The sequence below is a fragment of the Lepidochelys olivacea genome, assembly GCF_965140295.1.
Source record: "Lepidochelys olivacea isolate rLepOli2 genome assembly, chromosome: 1".
NCBI lineage: Eukaryota > Metazoa > Chordata > Testudines > Cheloniidae > Lepidochelys > Lepidochelys olivacea.
In genome coordinates, this window is record NC_140411.1 from 147,593,657 (window position 1) to 147,620,499 (window position 26,843).

The window sequence follows — 26,843 nt, forward strand, 5'->3', positions numbered from 1 at the left end:
AAATCCCATGGCAACAGCGAGGCCCACAGTTTGCCTTATATAAAAAAAATATCCAAGAATAGATAAAGCATCATCTCTTGTAAAACGGCACTTCACTTCGGAAACTGGAGGGCAAAATATACTGAGCTCGCCGTTTAACGCATATGCACAGCATCCATCGCGTATTAGCCACTCTCCTCTTCTCCCCGTGTCCTCTGGAAAGAGCAGCGAAAATCAAGTGGTACCAACGTACCGTGTGTTCCAGATACTGGAAATAGAGTCACTGTCTACGAAGATAGATCCCTGCTATTTAGGACTTTTTTCCAGGATCCTTTCTGACGGGTCCCCCCAGAAAAAAAAATCAGCTCTCTAAACTAATGCGTGCAAAACGGTGGTTGTGTGTGGATTGGTTAGTACTAAAGTATCCATTGGGTGGCAGTAACAGTATCTTCTTTGACTTGCAGCAAACCAGAGAATGCATTCAATCAAATAAGCCGATCTTGTAGAAACACTGGAATCATTTATGCATTGCAGTTTCTCTCTCTCTCCCTCCCTCTCTCTTCCTTAGGATATTTTAGGTGGATTGTGGTTACTAATCAAGACCTCCTGCTATTTGTTGTTCACTTGTCATTTTCACTGAAGATTAGCATCATTCAGGGCAAACCGGTATCTGATTCCCCCCCCCCTTTTTTTTTTTTTCTAATTTGGAGATTTATTTATTTTTTATTATTTGTTTTATTTTTTTTCGTGGTGGGAGTGCTAGGACCCAGGAGACATCCTTTCATACAGCAGGGGCTGTGTGCTTTCCACATAGCAGTACAGTACAAGGAAAACCCCATCGTATCCGTTATTGCAGGATACTTGTGAAATACACATAGGATTCTTTCTTTCTTATTGCTGCATCCTGGATCGGGAAATTTTGCATGTGCAGCAAGAGGCTTTGAAAGGCTACACGCACAGAGATTTGCTATCAAGATTCCTTTTCTTGTCCTAGAGCTCTCAGACTTGTGTGGTTCTCAGTCTTCTCCTCGTCCTTTCCTCCCCCCTCCCCCCCCTTTTTTGTTTTAATTAATTTCTGCTTTACACCTGGATCGTATCTTCGCGAGCAAACTGGGCACTTTCAGAACTAACGGGAGCGAATCTTGCAGGGAATCTAAGTCTATATGGAATTATCTGCTTTGATGGTGAACTTGGCACTTGTGAATGGGCATCTGGTTCGAATTATTAATTGCTAGCAAAAAAGAGGAGTAAAAAACGTGGATTCAGCGAATACGCATTGTGATGACCAGTTACCTTATTGACTGATATCAAGATCAGAATATATTGGAAGACTGTTGTGGGTAAGGTCATTTTATATATGCAAAGCCCATCGATGGCATGGCTAAACTTGGTGTCTTGTAATTGAAATGTGTACTTTCATGATTGCTGCATTACACTGATGTGTGGGGATATCTAGCCATTATTGGCAGCTGAGTGAAATAACTGCAGTAGGTATTTTTGAGAGTGCATTTTGTGATAAATCAAAGCATCAATAATCCCCCCCCAACCCTCTTGATATGGGAGAGTACCATGAATTCATTCTGGGCAAACAATCTTTCTCTGCATGCAGTATGTGTGGCTGGAAAGAATATATGGCAATAAAAGGAGGACTAAGTAATGGTATCTATTTAACATAAAATCGGCTCCCATCCATTCGTTAAAACAAATGTGTTCAACTCTGTGCAGCAGTCTGCTGCATTTCATAGCTGCAATGGAGGTAGAGAAACCTCATTTTTCAAGTTGTTAAACTTTAAGGTGACAGTGCTGATTAATTATGCTACAGGGATATGGTTCTAACGGGTAAATGTCACTGGTGATTTTGGATTACAAACTATTGCTGTAAATTCTGCAAGAAAATTGCAAACTGGAAGATGGTGGGAAAAGCTGGACTTTAGGGTATAAAAATATCTGAAATGTCACTAACCTAAAAATCGCTGGTCCGCCTGCTTTTATTAAATATCTTTTTACCCAGTAACTTACCCACTGAAGCCTCAGACCCACGTGCAAAGGAGTTGAAGATCTGCAACAGAGATCACATCTTCAGGATTGCCTATATGCATATGCAGCTGGCTGGGGAATTGTGTATACATTAATTACTTATATTCACTGTGGTGGGGGGAGAACAGCCCTTTAAATAAACCCCCAACCAAACAAGAAAGCTAATGAGACCAGTTTAAAAAAAAAAGAAATCCAAGCAATGCAAATTGTTAATATTTCTCTGCAAAATCAAATTGATAGAGGGAATGGGGGAGGTTGAGAGAATCAATAGCGATGACGTTCTACAGTGCAATGCACTGCAATGCTAAAGTTATTTAGTGTATGCGAAAATATATGCCCCCATGTATGGCTGGTGGGTTCATGCATAATGGATGACAGAAGATATGCAGATGTATCTGTAGGAAGACGGATGTATCTGTGCATAATCGATGATTATGTAACTTGGTTATAGCAGTGACATCAGTCGGCAACAGTGTAATAACGTAAGCATACAGTGCATCAATCACTTGTGTTAACTTTGGAATGCTCCTAACAGCTGGGAATGAAGAGAGGGGGAGAGGTGGGGGCGATCTCCTGTTTAGCTCCTGTTAAACGTTTGCCTTTTGTGGGATGGATTTAACATGAGTCTTCCTCGCAGTGGAGTTTCCCTGGGACAGTGGGATAGCGGACACAAAAGCGTCAAGCTGCATAGTTGCCAACTCAGCCACACCCGTGAAGAGAGCCACATAAAATCCCTGCAATATTGCACAATGGTCCCATTGAACAGACCAGCCTGAATCTTTCAACAAGGGTCACAGTGTAACCTGTGATTTAAATACATGCCCGCAGCTGAATGGAAGGAGAGCTCAACAGACGTTAAAATTGTGTTCCTCTCTCAAGATTAAAAACTAATCTCTGTCCCGCCCCCTGCCCCCGGTAGTGTTCAAGGTAGAACTGATGGTTGTTTCACTCTGGTATTTGCAGCTCTTGAAATGGATATTCTTGTCTCCTTATACGAAATGAGTGTATTAGAGCTTTTTCTTCAGCAATATGATGATATACTCTAGAGATGTGTGCAACACCAGAATAAAAGTATCTTCAGATAAAATATCTGAATCTACCTGTTAAATTTTAAAAAGAACACAGAACATGGTCCTTACATTATTTGAATCTCATACAAATGGTAGTATATTAACAACTTTAAAATACAGCTGAAAAGCAAAGGTGTGACACAGTAGTCCCCTTCAGAAGGACGTAGAAAAAAATGCCTTTATGTTGAAAAGGACCACCAAAAAAATAATTTTGTATTGATATGTATCATGGACTCAAATCCCCATATCTATCTGTGTTACTCGTCTAAGATGGACAAGTTTGTAAAAGAACTGTTGAAGCCCCTTGCTCTAAACAGTTTTCATGGCCATATTTTCTGAAAAATGCAAGCCTGATGAAATCTTAACTCAGCTGAAATGAATGATCTTATCACCTGCTTGCTCCTTTCCTACTTCACTGTAGATTCAGCCTAACAAGAATTCACTAAACAACTTCTCAGTTAGGAAGAGGTGAGAGGAGAGGAGGTTTTCATTTCTTGATAAAGGTGATCTCCACAGTCCTACTGTACTTGTGAGATGTACTACAGTAGCCAACACACAGTAACTTGGCAAAGGAAAACATCTTAGCACCAGACTAGAAAATCATTCCCTCCTCAGCTTTGCTCCAAACAGCAATATTTTAAAGTTGGCTTACCATTTGTTCATGACTATTTTTATATTTATTTAGGACAAGCCTGGGCAGACATTAATAAATTCTGCTAATGTAGTTTAGGGTTTGACATTCAGAGAGTACCCTTAGTACTTGGAAAAAAAATGGATGTGAAGTAAACTCCTGTTTCCATCCTTCAGGGGTCAGAATAACACTATGGCATTTCCCATGCACAATACATCTCCTAATTTTCAGAAATGTTCATGGCACTGTCATCTTTCCCCACATACATCCCAAATCATACTCTCCCCATCTCTCTCTTTAATTACTTAGAGGGCTTCTTATACATACCTACACTATATATCTTAGAAACAACACTATTTTCTGGAGAAAATGTTATAAACTCATTGCTGTATGAGAGTAAATAATAATTAAGAGGGGGAATATAGTCTATATAGAAATCATATAATCATGTATCATACAAAGATTTGCAAATATTTTGCTTGTTGTATTAGCGAGTTGTAAGAAATCAAGTTTAAGCTGAAGCTTGTTTTCTTAACCTCTAATAGGTTTTAAAGACTCCTAGTTGATAAAAATGTATCAGGGTTTCAGACCCAAGTGCTTTGTCCCTCCAATATGCACTAAATATTCCTGTTGTGAGGGGAAACTTTTCTTGTTTAGATAAAATTGTAAGCTATTCACAAACATGAAAAGAAACATTCCAGTAAACCATACCCAGGGCCCAATCCTACTCCCATTTAAATCAGTGGTGATTTTGCTGCTCACTTCATGGTGACAATTGGAAGTCGGCTTTTAAAGAACATAGCAGTGCATAAGGAACAGTCATACTACATCTCTTTGAATAAGAAAGTTCTGATTTTGTTTTTTGATAAGCAGCAGACTTGGTTTATAGCTAATAGGTAAATAGTAAAATTTATAGCACTGATCCTAATGCAAGATGTGTAATATTAATCAGCAATGTTTCTGTAACATTTATGAAGTATGCAGTATGACTATTAAATTAACCCCTCATGCTGTAACTGATGCAATTCACAGATAACTGATTAGGGTTTCAATTCCAACATATTTTGGTCTATTTTACAGTGAAGTGTTTGGGAATACTTTTATGTTTCACAACATATATGATATTTAGTGATTGGCAATCCTCTCATTTGTATAGTGCAGACTACTTTATGTCAGTTGAAGCATCCAAGCACTGATTAATATGACTAAAAACTAGCAACTTATCTAGTGGTGCTCATGTTATAAAGTGTAATCATAGTGGCACCATTTGTGAAGCTATAGATAAGGATGTGTCAGCTTTTCTATTATAAACCTCTATCCTGTTGCCATCCATTGTCAAAGGCCCACAAAATAAGGAGGATTTATAATATAAACCATGCACAACTTTAGAGCACCATTATGGCCTGTCAGGTCAGCAATCAAAATATTTTTTTAAAGTCCTTCCATGTACATCTCTAACAACATCAAGCAGCATTATGGCCCATTAGTTCAAGGATATATTGGTTTTGCTTTAAAATGCAAGTATGTATTAGGTGACATAGGTACTGGAGGTATGGCAGCACCTCCTGGCTTGAAGTGGTTTCTCTCATATACACGGTTTACAGGGTATACAGGGTTTCTTCAATGGCTTTCCAGCACCTATGTTAGGTGATAGGCCACAATGGCTCTGAAGGGATAATTACAATTTGCCATGTCATTTCCATGTTCTTTTGTAAAGACTCTTTTTCCTTTCTTAAAAGAAAAATATTCATATGCACAAGTGACATTTCAGTAGTGACAGCTGAAAATGAGAACAAATTTTGTGTTAGGATTTTGTTTTATTTTCATGGAAGGTTTCTAAATTCACATATTCCTGTACTGCAGTCTTGTAGACCACTATTCTCAGTGCAAAAATAACAAATATACGCATTTCAGTCACCACAACTGTGTTACACAGGAGCAAATAAATCAGAAGTTTATGTTGGTTCATTTTTTCTCTCTATCTAATTGTGCCTAGGTATTATAGGTGACTTCAGATCATGTTGTGACATTATGTAGCACCCTTTTAAATGCTTCAATAACTAGGTATGATGGGATGAGACAAGGACATAGACCATACTGCCTTCTGTACAGAGACAATCCATGAGAGTTGCACACAATGATAGTGTGTATCAAGTACAGTGATTCCCCTAGCAAATGTAAAGGTGTGTGTGTGTGTGTGTATTTCTGGTTTTAGTGATTTCAGAAAAGTTTGGACTTTCTCAATGGGGGTAGAAATACATTTCATGAAAAGCCGTAAGAGACACTGATTGGGTGAGTAGTGATGTTCAGCAAGTGTTGTCCTTATCTCATTTTTTTCTTCTTTTACTCCCTTAACCAGAAATTAATAGAAGGGACTCTGGCATTAATAGGCCTTTTGGAAACACTATGTTTAAAGGAAGTAGAAGACACAGAACAGGGGAAGAGGATGTTCTCAGGTTAAGGGTTGCATAGAAGATGTTGAGGAGGCAGGAATACTCCTGTCTTTTGCTTCCTCCATATGTATGTTGTATCCACCTGGTGTCTTTCCTTATATATACTTAGATAGTAGTTTCTTTGGTGAAAAGACCATCTTTTCATTTATATATAAACTAGCACAATGGGACCTGATATCTCATTGAGACCACCAGGCACTTCTGAGTACAGATAATAAATACTAAGAGTGGGAGAAAGTACATGGTTCCTGCTTATTACCTTGAGCAAACAGCAACATTTACTCTGAAATAGCACCAACGTTTAGAACTCTAGCAAAATCTGCTCTGCTCCAGACTGCTGCTTCCATACAAACTTTCCCCAAATACTATGCAAAAACCTGTCTTAATGACCTATATTAAAAATCTCATTGTAATATGTGCTTCAGTTGTCACTAAAAATGTCACTAAATTTAGTGCTTCCCAAATGTATAGCCATCTCAGGGTTGCTGGCCTTAAGAAAATGTGAAATCATGTTAATGTGTGCTATTACTACACACACAAAAAGGCTTCTACTTTTGATACTATATGTGAGATAACCCGGTACTGACTATCAATATTTCCTTCTTGAGTGCCTTAAGCAGTGAGTTGTTAAGACCAAGCTCTTCTTCCTCTTGAAACTACAAGAGTCCTTCAAGAAGGTCCTCCTGTCCAGTGTGGCCACATTGCACTGCATCTCTGGAGGATTATGTCTGTAGATTTGGTGGATCAAGCTCCAAAGGGATCATTTCAGTAGAGGGATCATCTCTTGGCTCAATAGATTCCTATGGCTAGAGCAAGAATGGCTGCAGGAAAAGGTATATGAGCTGGATGCCTCTGTGCTTCACTGACCCCTGGCTGTGGTTTCAGTTCCTTGTGGCTGTTACTGGCCCTTAGGGACCAGTCCTATGCACAGAAGATCAGGGATTAGAGCAATACAAAGCTGTACTTTATACCATCTTATTGTCTCCCATCGTCTCAATTTGTGCTGCGTGCTCCTTGGCCATAGATAAGTATCTGGCCCCTTTAGTCTAACAAATATTTGAGGTGAAATTTTCTGCAGAAAGGTTAAACATAAAGTTATTGATTCATGGCCTTCCTAGTTTTTTGTGTTTTGTGTTTTTTTTTCTTTTTGGGGGGGAGGGTTGTTATGTGTGTGCAGGCTTATTTTATTGCATGCCTTTTCAGTGGTTGTGATTAAAAGGCAAACAGACCTGATTCTCTATTCTGTTACACAAGTTTTATGTCGGTGTAACATCACTGACTACTACTACATTGATTCCAATGTGAAACCAGTATAGAATCAGGCTCGGGGTGTGTGTGTGTGTGTGTGTATACACACAGTTAATTGAGGTACCACAATTATTTCCTATTCTGATTAGATGGAAACTTATTATCTCACATATCATGATCAGGTTGCTGGTTTCAAATGCTGACATTTTATTAATATATCTTTTAATGATCTGGAGCAGGAAATCAACTGAGATTCACTGGAAGATAAACTTATTTTGGTTAGTCCAGGCTGGAGAGGGACTTCTAAAGGACCTGATAAAGATAGTCGGGCAACATAATAACATATATCTCGTTTTAGACCAGTGCAAGGTAAGAGTGCACTTTGGAATGAAGAATTTGAACTACTTCTACACACTGATGTTTTCTAAAATAAATTAACTGTAACAGCTCAAGGAAAAGACCTGGACACCATTATGGACAGCTCAGTGAGAACACCCACTTAGTGTGCAGTTGCAAACAAAAAAAGCAAACAGTTTATATTGATTAGGCTGTATTAACAAAAGGATGCAAAATAATGCTGAAATAATGTATTATACTGCGATTGTATAAATTGATGACATCACTCTCCTGAATATTCTCCAGCATAGGTCACTTCATCTGTAGATGGAGAACGTGGACATATAGAAAAGGTCTAGAGAAGGGCAACAATAATAATTAGAGACATGGAAAGACTTCCACATGAGAAAAGATGATCATTTAGTATACAAAATAAATTATTAGAAGGTGACATGGCAGTGGTATATGAAATATTGAAGGATATTGGGAGGATCAGCTGGGTTCTCCTGTTTACCATTTCTCATTAAGACCCAATGAAACTAAATTGCAACACATTTGAAACTGTTAAAAGGATATACTCTTTTCCATAATTCATAACTAACCTTTGGCTCTCATTGACACAAAATATATTACTGAAATGAAGAGCTTAGTGGGACTGAAAAAATGAATAGATATGTACATGAATAACAAAAATATTCTATGAAGTTATAATAGCTATGATAAAATGTATCCATAATATTAACTCTGATACCCTAAGGTCTTAAGCCAAATACTAATTGCCTTTATGTTACCATATGACATTTATAGTTGATGGCCCTGTGCTCCTAAATCCCTCATGCACTTCTTAAAAATCTCTCTTGTTGTTTTATAATTGTCCATTAGTTGGTGCTTCTTCTGAAGAATCTGGTACTGGAGATAGGTTACCTGACTAGAAATATCAAAGGCGTGATCTTGTATGGCAATTTCTATGACTCCTGTGAGTTATTGTCCCTAATTACAGATTCAAGCAATAAATTTGGCACCTGAACTACTATTTAATCATGGTTTTACTGGTGCTGACTGGGCAACCTCATTTTGCTCTTTAAGGAGCTGGTCTGCAGTCCATTTTAATCAATGGAAAGACGCCCACTGAGTTTTACACAACTTTGATATTTAATTGCCTTGATTTTTGTTAGTTTCTGTGGAAAAATAAAACTTAATGCTACTTGTTTTTAAAAATATGTTAACATTGATTATAAAGGGAAATCTTGTAAACGTTAATGGAAGTCAATAAACCTTTATTATGATGTTGATGCTTATCCAGCTCGATCAATACCCATCATTTTAAGAGATGCACAGCTCTCCATTTCTGTTCCTCCATAATGGGAAATGCTTTGGTTCCAGAAGAGGCCTTATGCAGATAGACTATTTCTAAAGGCTTTCACATACTATGGTGACAAGCACAGTATAAAAATAGGGAGAAATATAGAACATAAATTTAAAGACTGTGCTAGTTTATTCTGAAAAAATTCAACAGTTTAATCAGATTAATATATGTTAATCAGATAATATATAAATATGCTTTTTAATCTTTAGTTTGATTAGTATATCATCCTTTCTCCTCCTTCTTTAGTGGCTTATAATATATCTATTAAAGGACAGTCACATGGCTCAATGGACATACACCATACATCTATTGCTGATTGTTCACTTACAATGGAAGTTCCTTAATTGGTGCGTGTTTTCTCTCTGTGTGTCTCTCTCGCTCGCTTGCTCTGTGTGTGTGTGTGTGTGTAAGGAATTCAAGTACTTAAGGACTGAGCCTCTTATGCTTCAGATTACTAATGTGAGAGGGTTTTTTTATTGCATATCCTAGAATCATTTGTCAAGGTCTAGAATAGAAAAAAAAAAAAGTTTAGGTGAGGTAAAGCAAAGTAACAAAATAAAGATACCAACATGCCAACTGAAGTAATTCCAAATGAGAAAGCTGAAATGAAATTGAGGACAAATTAAGAAATGAGGTCCAGTTGGGTTACTGTTTTAGCACGTTGGAACTGCTAGAACTGTTAGCATTTGGAGAAATCCACCCTCCCAGGAAGGATTGTTTTGGGGTTAAGACGTTAGATTAGGATTTATGAAGCCTGGGTTTAATTCTTATCACTGCCAAAGATTTCCTGTATGATAAGGAAGCTGTTTAATTTCTCTGTACCTCAGTTCCCAATCTGTAAAATGGAAAAGAAGTTAATGCTACTTTTCTCCAGCCCTGTCTTGTCTACATACATTGTAAGCTATTTAGTCAGGAGTGGTCCCTTAGTTTGTATGTACAGTAGGGCAGAACTAAAAGTTTGTCAGGTTTTTTTTCAACAGAAAATTGGGTTTCTGGCAAAACAAAGCTTTCCATGGAAAGTGGCTGCTTTCCTCCAAAACATTTTTGATGTTTCATTTGAAAACAGAAGTTTTTGTTTTCTGCTGAAAGTTTGTCTTTTTTTCCCAGTGAAAAGTTGAAATTTCCCACCGTACGTTTTGGTTTTTTGGGTTTTTTTTTTTTTTTTTTTTTTTACATTTTTCCTAGACATTTTCAGCAGGGGAAAAAAAGATATTCTCAGACTACCTGTAATGTACAGTGTCCAGTAGAATATTACCCTGATCTTAGTTTGGCTTTTTAGGTTCAAGTGTAATACAAATAATATGGTGAACAGTGCTGGGTTTTTTGTTTGTTTTTGCTTTTAAATACTAATCCATAATCTTAATTTAAAGTTTCTTCGAAATCTGTCTGCTTACATCTGCATCAGTGAACCTTACTTTCACTTCTTCCCCAAGCAGCATCAGAATCTCATCCTAGTTAATAAAATTATTTACATTTTTTTAAAAAATAGAGATCTTTCTTATGTCTTTTGTTTCTGATATAGAGGCCCACACTCCATCCATATTTTTTGCCTCAGTTCACCATGGTTCTGACCCAATGTCCATTGAAGTGGATGTAAAGGCTCCCATTGATTTCAGTGGGTAATGGATCAGATTCCAGAATCTAAAAGCAGCAAACATTTCTTAGGTCATCTAGTGCATCTACCTATCAGTGCAGGACAGTTACCAATTGCATATTTACTGGAATTGTTTTTCAAATGTGCAAAGGTTTTTGACAAGGTTAGTTTTTCAAATATGCAAAGGTTGCCCCCATTTCTTTGGGAGATCATTCCACAGGCTAGTGGATCTTGTGTTTTGTATATGAAACCTGTTTATTAATTTTTAAATAGAAAAATTAACACTAAAATGAGAACTTCTCCAAGTGTTTCTGTCATTTTGACTGCCACCCCGTTGGCCAAATTCCAACTCACTGCTTCAGTGCAAGGCCAGGCCACAGAGCTCAGTCATGATGCCAGAAGTAGGCTGTAGTAATCTGATAAAGGGCTTGTCTACACTGGCAAGTTTCTGCACAGTAAAGCAGCTTTTTGCGCTCAAACTGCAGATGCGTACACACTGCCAAGCCACTTTTTGCACAGAAACTACTCAGTTGCAGCCCTGCCAAAAAACCTCTTCGACAAGAGTTGTAAGGCTATTTGCGCAGAGGCTCCAGTGCTCTATTGCCAGTGTGAACGCTTGATTGCTTTCTGTGCTGTAATTGGCCTCCGGAGTTGTCCCATAATGCCTCAAGTGACTGCTCTGCTCATTGCTTTGAACTCTGCTGCCCTGCAGACATGCGCCCCTCCCCTTTCAAAGCAACCTTTCTGACAGTTGTTGCATGCTGTGCTGATCTTCTCTGGGACCCAAAGCAAACTATTAATGTGGAATGCTCGTGCTATTGAACACAGAGGCAGGGTGTGTATGTGTGTGTGGGGGGGAGAGAGAGAGAGAGATTGCTCTGCAGAGAGCCCAGGGAGGGAGGCGGGGGGCTGATGTCGGGGTTTCTCCCTCCCCCTGCCTCAGGACTGGTTGCTTCCTGCCGCTTTCTGAACTTACAAGACAGCATGCTGACACACTCTCTGTCCCCCAAAACACACTGTCCCTCTCCCCCCTCCATATACACACACACTCCCTGTAACCCCCCCACCCCCACTTCAATTGAAAAGCAGCTGGCAATGTAGTAGGATGCTCATGGAACAATGGGATTGGGAAACTGGCATCATGTGATGCTGTGCCTGCCCCATGAGGCATTGCAAACCTGTCCCAAAGAACATTCAGCCAGTTGCATGGTGGGATACCTACCACAAAGCACTGCTGTCTTTGCCATTGCAAGAGCTGCTAATGTGGATGTGCTCCAGTGTCACAAGGAGCACATTGTGGACACGCAACAGCGATTTAATTCCAGTGTTTTAATAAAAGCGGTATAACTTGTAGCGCAGAAACTTGCCAATATAGACATACCCTAAGTCAGTCAGCACAAAGAAGCAAGGCAGGCTGGATGCATACCACATGGGTAAGGCCTAGGGAGCTCCCATGCCTGGGGAGACCTATTACCCTGAGGCTTTGAATTTCTGGTGAGCAGCTCTTCATAGGTTTATTTAATAGTGGATACTTTTGTCTGCTCCTAACATTTTAGTGGGTGTTGCCGGGGTAATAACAGCAAGTGAAGCAAGGGTAAACTGATTTCAAATAGAAACTCCTGATACTGTTCTGTTACAACAGGAATAAGCTTTGAGTAACTCACGTGAAGCTGTTTTATTTAGCTTTGCCAGATTGAGTCCAATATGTATCTTCAATTTAAATACTATTACATTAATTTTAATGAGTAAAGATCATAGGCACATTGCTTGTTTAATTAACATAGCAGAACTCATTGTCAGCAAGCAAGAAAGTCATAGTGCAGCCACTGTAATGCAATCAGAAGACTATATTTCATGATGGTGACCAAATTATTTTCTTGCTAAAAATCTGATATCTTTTTAAATATAGATGACAACACAGGAAAAGTGTAAAGGCTTGCCAATGTCTGATTACAAAATAAATCCTTGGAGCTTTACTTATGTGTTTACTGGGATGTCTTCCGAACGTTTTTGCTGTGTGTCTGCATATATAGAGAATGATCACTGTTTCGTTTTTTGTGTTTTTTTCCCTTCTCCCAACTTTAATTTCTATTAGATCATCCGGCATATCACACACATGTATAACTGTGGAGTAAGTTAATTGTTTTTCAGCTTCATTTTAATAGAGTAACTTCAAGTTCACCTGATATCAAAACTGGACTTAAATGCAAAGAGTAAGACAATGCAAAGGTAAGGCTCCAACAGCAACAGTAGTGGCAAATATGTTACATATCTATTACAACTTTCTGTTACATTTGTTATGACAGTAAATATATATCCAGTTGAACATGTAACTAGAAAAACTGACAGTCAATAAATCAAATCTAGAATATGGGTAAGGTAATATTGCCTTAATTCTAACATCATAAACCTTAATTCTACACTTCTTGACTTTTGTAATTGTGCAACTTTTCTATTGTACTAACAAAGATATTTATATCTCATTCCCTTAATCATCTTTAAAGAAAAAAATGTTGCTCGGGTTTATTATTAATATTCCTATTTAAATGGTGCTGAATAAGCTTTTCAGTTTTTGCTTTGCTATAGTGAATAGGGGAGGGTTGAGTTTCCAACCAGATTGTACCATTGTTTGAATAGAGACAGTTTTGCATCAGATTATCTTGTAGTGTCCTATCAGATTTCTCAAGTGCACAGCACTCTCTTACATTTTTATTTTAAAACAAAGGTTTAGAATTTGCAGAATATTGTAGAATGAAGTGAAAATAGTAGGGACATCCTTAAAATCATAGGCTCTTCAATTTTTCTCAAACTAATTAGTAGTAGTAGCTATTGATTTGAAGGATTGTTCTGTTTTTGTTTCAAAATTGAAGGGGGAAACAAATGAAAGAGGCAGAAAAGGGATATGACAAAAGAGTGAAATATTTTATGAGGTTAGCTAAGTGTGTAGTTAGTTCCATGATTTGTTTTTAAACTATCCCCACCCTCTTTCATTCTTCTTCCCCCCCCCCCCATGTGGCACCCAGAACTGCCCTTTCCCCTATTTTACCCCATATTAAAAATGCCTACCTTTCTAAATCTCCATTTACCTTCCCCCATGCCCAGCCCCAATGATACAAGAAGATTAAACATACCACCAGTCATCAAACAATACTCTCATTAGTTCCTGTGTTCAAAGATAGCTGGGATCCTATGCTAGGATAAGGCATCATCACTGATTTCAATACAAAAGAATGTGTAAATCTATAACCTCGCAAAAAATGTATTTGTTAAACATGAATAATTTTGGAATATCCTTCCAAGGGAAGCAGTGGGGGCAAAAGACCTATCTGGCTTTAATATTAAACTCAATAAGTTTATGGAAGAGATGGTATGATGGGATAATATGATTTTAGCAATTAATTAGTCTTTAAATATTCATGGTAAATAGGCCCAGTGGCCTGTGATAGGATGTCAGATGCGGTGGGATCCGAGTTACTACAGAGAATTCTTTCCGGGGTATCTGGCTGGTGAATCTTGCCCATGTGCTCAGAGTTCAGCTGATCGCCATATTTGGAGTTGGGAAGGAATTTTCTTCTAGGGCAGATTGGAAGAGGCCCTGGAGGTTTTTCTTCCTCTGTAGCATGGGGCACGGGTCACTTGCTGGAGGATTCTCTGCTCCTTGAAGTCTTTAAACCATGATTTGAGGACTTCACTAGCTCAGACATAGGTGAGAGGTTTTTCGCAGGAGTGAGTGGGTGAGATTCTGTGGCCTGCATTGTGCAGGAGGTCAGACTAGATGATCATAATGGTCCCTTCTGACCTTAATATCTATGAATAACCTATTCAGAGTATGCAGAAGAAGTTAATACAGAAAATATGGAACCATTGATTTCAGAATGAGTTACCGGTATCCAGTGCCTGGAGATCTGGGTTTCTTTAATCATTAAATAATCTGTAGAATGCATAGCTCACTTTACTTTCTATACTTTGGGTGTTGATGATGATGATAATAGTAATAATAATTAATAATAGTGATGAATGAAGCTGACTTTGCTATTACTACTGCTTTATCCATTCTGTGGGTGAATGGGGACCTCTGCGTGCATGGCTGTCAACATAGCACTTGAATGATCACTAAAATTTTCTTTAAAATATAAACCCATAATGAAATGAAAAGCCTTCATATGATTCCATATTTTATATGCTATCTGTCTCTGTATTCATACAAATATATTACATATATCCAGGAATATGGATTTTATTTGACTCGGTGGAATTAGACATTGTCATCAGTGATCCCCTTTGACACACATTACTTCTCAACACACAAATATGCAGGATTTGTATAATACAGTCTCACTGAGATTTCCAAACCTAGAAAGGTTATTTATCAACACAAGTCCCATTGAAATTAATGGAGCTGTGTGGCTAGAGCCCCTTGTTGGCTTTGATGAATCTCAAATTCTACTTGGGGCCAAATTGTGGCCTGGATGCATAGAAATCTGTGACTGAAAGGGAGTGCACAGCACTCTCTTACTTCCATGCGCCAGCTACCTGCATTACAACTAGAAACATAGGAAAGACATCAGGCTCTGCAAAGACACTATGTCTCCTCTATGTGCTGGTGAGGGGGCAGGGAACCATCTGAGGCAATGTTACCCACTAATTATTCAGCGGTGCAATTATGCCACCATGTCACGGAGCAGATACTGTGCCAGGTAGAGACAGCAGCGGGAGCACCAGGAAGGAGACTGACTCCCTGAGTGTCAGTCTCCCCCTTGGGCTGCTCAAAGGGTTAGTGCAATTACATGCTGACCTGAAGACAAGGCTCATGAGTAAAGTCAGGACTGAGCACTTACAGAGTAGGCAACAATGCCATGATACTTTCTAAAATGTTACAAAAACATCAGTGAGGTTTGAAATTACTTTTAATTTTTTTTTTAAAATGAACAGAAAATATGGACTCCCTATGATTAGTTTTTCACTGAGTTTCACCCAACTATGAAGGAACTATTCAAGAAAATTTCTGATTACTTGCCCTTTCTGCAATGTATGTTGGACTTCAAAAACAAAGCACAGGTAATAGTCTGAATATGTCACTTATATTGCAAATCACTGGTCTTGATCTCATGTTTAGATAGATAAACTAACTTGTGGCTGAACTCTTCTGCCTTTGCGTGGCTTGGTGCAGGGGGCATAAGGCCTGATTATAGTATTAAAAGTATATGCAGCACTGTGAGTTGTTGGGGAAGGAAGGCTGTCACAGTGGTTAAGTGACCAGAGAAACCTAGGTTCAGTTTGATGCTCTGCCACACACTTCCTGTGTGACCTTGGGCAAGTCACTTAGTCTGTCCATGCCTCAGTTCCCCATCTGTAAAATGGGGATAAATAGCACTTCCCTACCTCACAGGGAAGTTGTGAAGATAAATACATTTAAAAACTGTGAGGTGCTTAGATGCTACAGTAAAGGGCACCATATAAGTACCAAAAAATAGGCATAGTAGAGTGTTCCAAAGCCTGGTGGGAGGAGCAGGGCTGCTGTCTGAAAAGTATAGAGGCACAAATAGTATAATGGCCTTCAGTTACTCAGTAGAACATTAGGCATGCTGTACTCTTCTTCTGAATTTAGGGTTAATAATCACAAGTTTTCTGCAATTTTCACTCCAGATTTTTGTTTTTCCAGTGGTGCCTCCCAATTATTGTAAACTGATGGCTTTAAATGTAACTTTTTCATTAACTTCTTCACGGCTGGGTCTCAGCTCCAGCACCTGTGATATACAGCAAAACCACAAGGAAATGCCATGATTTATATAATACTGCAAGTGCATATGGCCAGATGTTTGTGTCACATTAAGTGTTAGCAAAGCAGGTAAGTTCATTTGTCTGAGTCTTTGCTTCAAGTTTGGGAGCATTTTAGCCTTCCATCACTGACTGATATATTTTCCCCAGAGGGTCGCTAGAAGTGTCATACTCTTCTCCACAATTATCATATTATACTCCCGCGCTCGATCCTAAAAACTTCAGAGCCCTGACTCCCATCAGCAGTAACACCACTGCCAAATTGGCTAGACAGGTTAATGCAGAGCAATGGAAGAGTCACCTTTCCACCTGTCTACATCCCCCTCAGTGCTGGGCATACAAGCTTGTCTCATATTCTGATCCCTTAGTGGTATCATGTATACTATTTAATTGCCCTTAGCTCTGTGTTTAAACTTTAGGAGTAAAAAAAGGGGAAGTTCAATGCCTTTGCAGAACAATTCTACTTTAATCAAAAAATTCACTACAAATTTGTTCCTCGCTCAGAGGAAAGCTGTAATGCACTGAGCATTATGGCAGGTAACCAGGCATTTAATGCAGACTTCCACTGAGGGTAACACTTCTTAAAAAGGCCAAGCTGGACCTTACATAAAGAGTTTTTTACCCTCTAAGATGCACAATAACATTATACAAAGTAACTACATACCCACACGTACTGCAGCCTTGCAAACTTGTCATTATAGATTTCCAATCCCAGTGGAGGTGGGGAAGAGGAATCTGATGTTTTCCCTGTTTGGGTTGGCAAAGTTTTGTGCTATGGGGAGGAGATAAGGAGATTCCCAAAGCTAAGGGTAGGAATAGAAGAAAGGGGGTGGGGGGGGGTTGCCATTAGTTTGGGAGTAAAGGTTGGAGTTCACAGCCTTTTCTCTGTCTGCCTAAATGACAGAGGAAGAATAAACATGAGGTGGCCTTTTATAATCTTCTAGTGGCTGCTTCCTACTGTACTGAGTAACCATGTAGGAGAGGGACTGTGAACTGCTATAAAAGTGGAACCACCTGCAGGTGACACCCACAAGTGGCTATAGGAACTGCCACCAACCCAATTAAAGGTCCAGTTTTCACTTGCCTGCCCAAATAATTGACTTGCTCAAGACAGTGGAATTCACAAGGCTGACACAACTTACAGAAGAAGGGGTTCATGATAAATCATTCTGGGAGACTCACTATCAGGACCCTATCAAAGTAATCTCTTCACTCTAATTCTGAAAAATAAAATTTCACTGAGGAGGGGATTGTTAAAATCTCTGACAGCTGAAGTAACATTCTGGCTGGAACAAGGTCTGTCTAGTGGAAGGGGGCAAGGGGAAGGGAGGACTGTTGCTGTAGTCCAGGTAGTAATTCTAATATAGTAAGCCTATATAACTTCCTTGGGATCACCTGGGCAGATCCTTGCCTGTGGATCGATTCAACTCTACTTGAATGATGAGGGGCCTATCACAAAACGTTCAGGTAATTGCCTCTTATGACTCATCACACTCTTGGGTTCAGGGATGACTCAGCAGGCTTCAGCAGGCTCAGAAGTAACTCATCAAAGGGGATAAACAGGAATGTTTAAAACTATCTAAGGTACTTATATGGCTACCATTATCACAGTGTCTAAGGGCCTCACAATTTTTAATGTAATTTTCTGCATAACACCCCCGTAAGGTCAGGCTCAGAGAGGCAGAGTGACTTGCCTAAGATCACAGAGGAAGTCTATGATGAAACAGGAACTTAAAGCCAGGTCTCTCAACTAGGTTAGTTCCGTAACCACTAGACCATCCTTTCTCTCAACTGTCTCTTGAACTGTTAGTCCTTAGTGTCTAGTAATAACCAGGTGATGGAATTTATGTTCTCATCACACAACAGTGTAGAAATGAGAATTGCATTTTGATTATTTATTTGACTGTGAAAAATTATAATAGAAGAGAGAGCACTTTTCCTATTAAGCAATGGTTCTTCAAATGTAAAATTAATAGCTTTCAAGTCCAAGAGGGACCATTGTGATCATTTAGTCGCACCTCCTACATAATACAGGTGATAGGACTTCCCTGAATTAATTTCTGCTTGAAGTCCAAATAGCTATGGCTGAATTAAAGCATATCTCTTAGAAAAACATCCAATCTTGGTAAAAGATTGAGAGTGATGGAGAATCCACCATGACCCTTGGTTAGTTGTTCCAATGGTTAAGTACCCTCTCTGTTCAAAATTTGCATTTTATTTCTAGTCTCAATTTGATTAGTTTCAACTTCCAGCCATTGGATCTTGTTACACATTTGTCTGATTGATTGAGGAGCTTGCTGCTATCAAATTTTCATAGGTGCTTTTAGGCTGTGATCAAATCATCCCTCAGCCTTCATTTTGTTAAACTAATAGATTGAGTTTCTTCAGTTTCTCACTGTAAGGCATGTTTTCCAATCTTTAATCATTCTCTGCTCTTCTCTGAATCCTCTCCAATTTTTCAACATGTTTCTTGAAGTGTGCACACCTGAACTGGACACAATATTTCATTTGTGGTAGTATCCGTGTCAAATATAGAGGTAATATAGCCCCTCTACTCCCACTCAATATTTTTCTGTTAATACCTCCAAAAATCACATTTCCCTTTTTAACCACAGGGTCCAACTTTGAGCTTAGGTTCAGCTGATTATCCACCATGATCCTGCTCCCATTAAAAACAAAGAAACAAAAAAAAAATAGTCACTGTTTACCAGGATAGAGTCACACATCTTGTAAGTGTGGCCTGCATTCTTGGTTCATAGATGTGTCTTTACATTTGGCCGTATTGAAACGCATATTGCTTGCTTGCCCCAGTTTACCAACCAATCCAGATGATTCTGTATCAATGACTTGTCCTCTTCACTATTTGCTACTCCTCCAATTTTTGTGACATCAGCAAACTTCATCAGTACTGATTTTGTGTTTCATTCCAGATCATTGTTTTTTTAAAAAATGAAATAACATAGGGTCAAGAACTGATCCCTTCAGGACCCCACTAGAAACGCACCAACTTGATAATCACTATTTACAATTACATTTTGAGACCTATCTGTTAACCCATTTTAATCCACACAATGTGTGCCATGTTGACTTTGCATTCTTTTAGTTTCTTAATTATCATAAAGTCACATGATACCATGTCAAATGTCTTACAGAAGTCCAAGTATGTTACATCAACACTATTGCCTTTATCAACCAAAATAAGTTATTGGGTTTGGGACTATTGTTCCTAGACCTAGTACATTATGATGTCTGTTACAGACAAATTCATTGACCTAGGAATAGTCTTCCAACAACCATTCCCAGATCAGACAGGCATTACTAAAATGAATTTGTGGAGTGCTGTCTTCTGAATGACGGAGTTTGTACAATGATAGCAAAGTATTTTGTACAGTCATAAAAGGATTTACAGCATTCTAATCCAAGTCTAAAATACAGTAATTCAGGTTTTGAATATAGTTAACTTCCTTTTTCTAGCTAATTTAATGTTAAAAAATTCACTTTGGTTGTGTATATTTGGGACCACAACCACGTAAAATTGTAGACTCACAAACCTGGTGTAACACACAGCATGTAATTTATTTTTAATTTTCTATCAAAAATATAAGAAGGTAGTTTTGGGAGATGACTGACTCCTGGAACGAGCTATATTAGACAAAAAGTCTACTTAAAAATAATTGTCTGTATTTACAACATTTAAGGATCTGATCCTGCTGCCTCAGAGGGTTTGTCTAGACAGCTTCAAGTCTGGGTCCACTGCAGGACTAGCAGAGCTTTCCCTAGCACACTTTGAAGTTGCAGCTCCGGCAGGAGTTCCGGTTTCGAAGCCTAGGTAGAGGGGTGTGATTTAGAGCCCGAGCTCTCTCCAAGCTCTGTCTACAGGGCTATGTTTAGAGCACCAATACATGCCCTGCTAGCCCAAGTCTGTTGAGCCGGGCTAGGAGGCTCACTTCCACAGGCTGTGTAAATGCCTCCAAGGACCTGCTTTAGGAAAACATCCCTACTCACGACAGAACTTATGCACACGCTTTTAAATCCCATTGAAGTCAATGGGACCATAGGTATCTATTTAAAGGTAAGGACTTGCTTAAGTGCCTGAGTTAAGGCAAAAAACCCATAGAAAAGCACTGCCTAAAAGAGGTGCCTTTAAACAGGTTCTTTTGACAAGTGTAAAGTGCCATTAATTGTTCATGTCTTGGGCATGCTTAAAAGTTGATTCTGGTTTTAGAGATATTGCCAGTTTGAGATTTCCTTAGAACTGAAATGAACATTTTAAGTAGCCACTGCTCATGTGCATACCCACCATATCTGCATATGATGGTGATACCTAAATGATAAATGCAAAGCTGTATGATAGCTCTCTCTTAGCGCTCCCCCCCCCCCCCGCCCCAAGAATCAGCTTCCCTACTTCCAGCATTTCAATCCCTTTGGCAGTTTCACATGACGCTAAAATCAACCTGTAAGAGAATTCTTTCATTCTTTCCTCCCAGATATTTTGTCCCCTCCAAAATCTCACCTGCCTGAGGCCCAGGATGGGCAATATTCAGTCCCAGCTCAGGGAAAGGTTTAAGTTCTGAAATCTTGTGACTCTGTAAGCCCTAGTAATGCAACCACTGGCACAGGGGAATCCTTACTTTCCCAAGGGAGATCGATTTTTCTTACCCAAGAAAGTCCTGAGAGATCAGAGCTTCATACTGTAACTTTTTTAGCTCTAGGAAGCAATTTCAGGCTATTTTTAGAGGTGAGGCGTGGATTGGTTCCTTTTGAGATCTGTCCAGTTGAACAAATGTAACCTAAGGCACCTGGCTTTCCAGGCAGTGGGATACATTTTTTTTAAAAAACTCTCTCAAACCTTTGTAAAATAGCTCTAATAGCACACACGTGGCATACAGAGAACACATGTTAATTTGTGGTGGCAGAAAGTACTCACTTAGCATGACTTATAAAACCCACTCATGACTTTGCCATTCACGAATAGTGTAGCAGTGCGAAATTCCTGTTGATAAAACCTTTGTACCACACCATATAATCATGTTTTGCCACTGTTGTTCTGCCCCAGTTCTTGTGCAGAAGTTCTGGTCAACTCCCTCCTGGGAAGCAGCACTGGAATACAGTCAGTGTGTGACCTAGGGTCTCTAATGACTGTATGACCTATTGTATGGTGGGACAGAGATGTTGTAGAAGCCCCTCTGCTTGTGCCATTTAAAACTACAACAGCTAGTGTTTTAAAAAGTTGCCAGTTGCCTTAGGTGCTTAGTACTTCAGTATGGCATTTGAGGTATTCTCTATAGTACATGGAGCAAAGTAGGGGAATACTGCAAATACTGAGATCACTTCCTCTATTTAATTACGGTAAAATTAATGGGGTTTAAGACTGACCACAAAATAATAGATAAAGCACTGAAGATATGAAATGGGGACAAATCCTGCATTGCACAAGAAGATAATGAGTCCCCCCCTCTCCATTTTTAATTAATATGAATGGGTAGATTATGCAAATCAGTCTTAGAACCATAGGTTGTCATCCCATCTTCTAATTTACTCACAGGGAAGCCAAATGAGGCACACTTAGGTTGGAAGCATAGAATTGGGGAGAGTCAGAACCCTAGAGTGAACCTTCTGCCTGAACTTAGGTTGTGTGTTAAGTGGAGGGGAGTAGCCACTTAGCCACTCCCCACAGCATGTGTAGCTCCGGAATATATGATTAGCTGTCCAAATGATTAGCACATTGTTCCCTGAACTCCCATGGTGGCTATTGAATAACCTGGACAAACCAGTCAATGGCAAACTCATATTTCCAGAAGTGGGGATTCTGAGAATTTTCAGGCTTTGACTTCTTCCTCCTGAACACTTTGAGGAAAGCATGCTTTGCCTCTTGTAAATAATATCATCATCCCAAACTTGTCTTGATAAATACAGATGTGGATGTAACAATAAATATAAAAGAGACACAGAGTGTTGTTGTTTTTGCTTATTTTTCTTACTATCTATTGCAATAGGTAATGTTATTCATTTGATCAAGTTGATAAATTTGAGGTTATACTTTGCCATAGCACTTATGCATCATTTTGAATATTTTTCAAGATGGGAAAGCATCTACACTGCAATATCATTTCAGGATACAAAATACACAGCAGATACTAGAGATGGGTATTTCTCCCCAAATAGTAATTTCACAATACTTTCTTTTCTATTTTATAGAGAGGAGAGAGGAATTAGATTTCTCAATGGAGTTAGAGTTTAAACTACTCTTCTACCAAACCCATTACAGAAAAATTTGAAGTGTGATATTATGGATAAAGTACTACAGAATGCCTCTGAAGAGTGGTTTTGAGTGCATGAGATTCTAAAGAGAATTAATGCACCTCTCACTCTGAAATCATTCCTCAAAATTCACAGATATGGAGAAGAGAGTGTCCCTCATCAAAGCTAAGGGAAAATGCTGCCATTTCTATGCACGGTGATTTGTTGGAACACATTTTGGTTCAGGCTGAATGGTATGGAAAAGAGAAATAATTAGGTTACTTCTTTGCCAACTTTCTCTCAATCTTTTAATTATAATTATTGGCAGGGGATGAAATGAGATTTGTCTATATTAATTTGCTTCCCTAGCATCAGTGGTTGAAAATTCTGATAGGCTAGACATACAAGTGTTCCGTTGTCAAACTTTGCATGGTTTTAAAAAAAATACTTCATTGACTGTAACTCAAATATATGTTACAGCTGAGCTGTAATGAATAAAAATATCAATAAAACTAATAATATAGCATGTTGAGTAGTTAATGATACTACTCAAATACTTAGTTACTAACATTTGGATCAAGGCCTGAGGACTCATGATTACTATCTGAAAAAAATATAGCATGGAAACATCACAGATGAGGAGGAGTTACTTAGCCTAGTAGAAATAATCATATGAAATTTAGGAAAATTTAAGTTTAATGTCACTAAAGAGCTCCCAAATGTCCGATCCATCAGACTGACTAGCCTTCCAAAGAAAGGGAAGATCCTTTGCTTTTGAATCTGGACTAGACAGAGTGCTAGAAAATACACTGGGAAGTTCAGTCCTGTAGTGCCAGGGTAATGGACAAAACAACCTACTAGGTCTTCTTTTTTTTTTTTTTTTGCTAGCATCAGTAATTAACTGCCATTCAGAGGAAGCACAGGAAACTAAGAGATGTTGCAAACTCTTTTTTTCTTTAAAAAAAAGAATACACTGGCACAAACGTTAAGTTGCTTCTACATCTGGTCAGAAAAAGAGGGGGCAGTCAAAAAATTGACTGAAATTTTCTGACCAGCTCTACTTATTTGTTTATAAAGAGAGTACATTTTTGGTAACCATTTTGGAAGAGATCACTCTTCTAAATTTTCCAGCTGCCATTCAGCATTCCATGGCTTCCTTTTTTCCTTCAGCTTTGTGGGTGTCTTTATGTTGATTATTTCAAAAAAGTAACATATGTAGGTGGACACAATAAACTGCAGTGAGATGAGGGAAAAACTCCAGTTATATAAAAAGCTTTCCTTCTATAAAAGCTGAAAATGAGTAATGATTAATAGGTGTTATTACCATTCTCATAATACAGTGAGTCCATCTGCAACAAATTACATAAAAAACTTAAAAGTACTGCCATGAGGGCTATACCATTGTATATGTGCTAGTGCCCAGTGCTGATAGGGGAGACACGATTTATTTCGTGAGCTCCTTTTACTCCTAGTAGTGTGAACATTGCACAACAGCAATCCAGTCACTGATTCACCATAACTGGAGTCTGAAGGTATTCCCTTCTAGTTTCCTGCTTGGAAGATTTTACTATCCTACTGGAATTTACATTGATCCCCTTAGTCTGGACTTACACAAATTCGCTGAAAAGCACAACAAGGATGAGGAGATGTGAAAGTAGAAACCAAATAAAGGAAAAACTGGAACAGGAAAATTATATATATTATACCACTTGTGACGGGGCAAGGACAGATGGCTATGGAAAAGTAGTGGGAGATAGATATATTAGCTCCAGGCTCAACAAATCCCTGGTACCAGGTTAAGTGAAATGGAAGCTGCTCCAGGTCAATTAAAACACCTGGGGCCAATTAAGAACTTTCCAGAAGGCAGGGAGAAGGCTAGGTTGATTTGGGACACCTGAAGCCAATCAGGGCTGGCTGAAGCTAGTTAAAAGCCTCCCAGTTACTCAGGTGGGGGTGCATGTCAGGAGCTGTGGGAGGAAGTTGTGCTGTTGGAGAGACTTAGTAATACACACCATATCAGGCACAAGGAAGCAGGCCCTGAGGTAAGGGTGAAGTGGAGCTTGAGGAAGTCAGGGCTGCTGTGGGGGAAGTAGCCCAGGGAATTGTACCTGTCCTGCTTCTAAAAGGTCAGCTACCATAGCTGATACTATTAGGGTCCCTGGGCTGGAGCCTGGAGTAGAGGGTGGGCCTGGGCTCCCCCCCACACACACACCTTTGCCCCCTGATTAATCACTGAGACTGGGAGACAACAGAGACTGTGCAAGGAAGGATAACTTCTCCTCACCTCCCTTGCTGGCTTATGATGAAAATGGCTCAGTAGACTGTGACCCTTGTCTCTAGAGAAAAAAGGGTTCCGTGGAGGGTCACAGTGAGCCTCTGAGGCTAGCGAAATCCACCAGGAAACGCGGGACCCACGGAGGCAAGGCCAGAGCTTTGTCACATGCTCCTTTGTCAAGTTTTTCAAGAAACTTGTGCTTTAATGTGACATACTAATCCATAATAGGATTAAAAATAATTATTTTCCCATTTTGTTCCTGTCTTTCTGAGACTGGTTCAGTACATATCACATTGTTTGTGTAGTCTTGCATTATTTAGCAAAACCCTCAGATATTGAACAGCTGGTTGCTGGTTTTGACCTGCAACATTAGAATAACAGCAGTACAAAGACTACAGATTTTGGCAGCAGTAAACTGTACAGCTGAACTATGATATTTGCAATTAATATGTTAGTTGCAAAACTGCATCTGCTTGTTTTCATTTCCTATTATCTTTTATCTAGCACAGCCTAGAATGTACACAAGCCTCAATAAATTTTGGAAGGAGGTGATGCAGTTATAAAACAAACGTGCATTTCTTTGCACTGTGCATGCCACAGCAAAATTTTAAGCTCAGTGTCCTAAATATGCTCAACTACATGTTAGATATGGATTTATGAATGATTGAATAGTAAATGCTGCCCTATCAGTAAATAATAATGTTAGTTTAACATTTCTCTAGTAGATGCACATTACATGTATTTTAAATTAGAGTTAACTATCTTACATGTAAATAGTACAATCAAGCTGCAATTAATTTTATTAATCTAATATTGTTTTATACGCAGTAATTCGCTGAGCAACATATATCATTTGCCACTTAATGTAAAGTGCAATTACTCTTTGTAAGGTTAGTTGCAGCTCATCCCGATACTAAAGGGATGTTGGGGGAAGAGATGTTTATGGTAGGAACTGGAAGATGGTAACTCGAAGAGACTTCGCCAGCTGCAGTGACAAACAAAGCTTACTTTATTATTGCCTTGATAAAAGCTATTGAGCCCTGAGTACATAGAAGTTGCTTGGAGCCTCAGACCCGGTATGCAAGGAACATCCGATTCCCCCTTTGAGCAGTCTGTTTGGTTACACTTGATTCCTCTGGCCCATTTTTTTATCATTTTCCAGCCACTGTAACCTAAGAAAAACCAATTCCTAAGCAACTACTGAAAACACTTTCAGAGGCCAATCCTGCCAGGAGCTGAGCACCCTTGATGTCTATGAAAGACAGGTGGATTTGATAGTAACATATTGCAGGTGGCAGCTGGCATGATCAGACCCTAATGTACAAATATAAACCTTAATGTCCGTTGTCTGAAATTAGATTTACACATTGGGTGGAATGTTTTCTCTGGCAAAATCCCAACAGGTGTCTCTTTTTTTTTTTTTCAAAACATTCTGCATAAGGTAAAATACATTTATAAAAGCAAAGTGCTATTAACTATTTTGGTTCTAAGATCTTCAAAGCAAGGGGGGAGAGTGTCTTTTTGTGCCCCTAACACAGTGGGGCCCTGATCCATGACTAAGGCCCTTAGGCACTGCTGCAGCGCAAATAAATAATAATATAATGAAGTGTTTTTCCTTCCTATGTGATACTGAGAAGTGGAAAGAAAAAGTTAAACCATGTGATAATTGTACAGTATACAAATGTAAAGCAGAAAACATATTAGAAAGTCTGATGAAACATTCAAAACTATTATTATGACTAATATGTTTTGTTCTGCTCCACAGATACAAAGACAGTGACCTACTGTTTTCGCTCTTACTCCCTAAATTTCTCTAACATACTGACATTTTAAAGA

General features: G+C 38.9%; 1 protein-coding gene across 3 annotated transcripts in view; it reads left to right on the forward strand.

Annotated features, from left to right (window-relative positions):
• The first annotated feature begins 752 nt into the window (after positions 1-752).
• Positions 753-26,843, forward strand: part of IL1RAPL1 (interleukin 1 receptor accessory protein like 1) — a 1,123,909-nt gene continuing 1,097,818 nt past the window's right edge. For all 3 annotated transcript variants that reach the window (XM_084649011.1, XM_084649010.1, XM_084649013.1), the window contains exon 1: positions 753-1,319. The gene's annotated coding sequence lies outside the window, so the exon portion shown is untranslated. The remainder of the gene's footprint in view (positions 1,320-26,843) is intronic.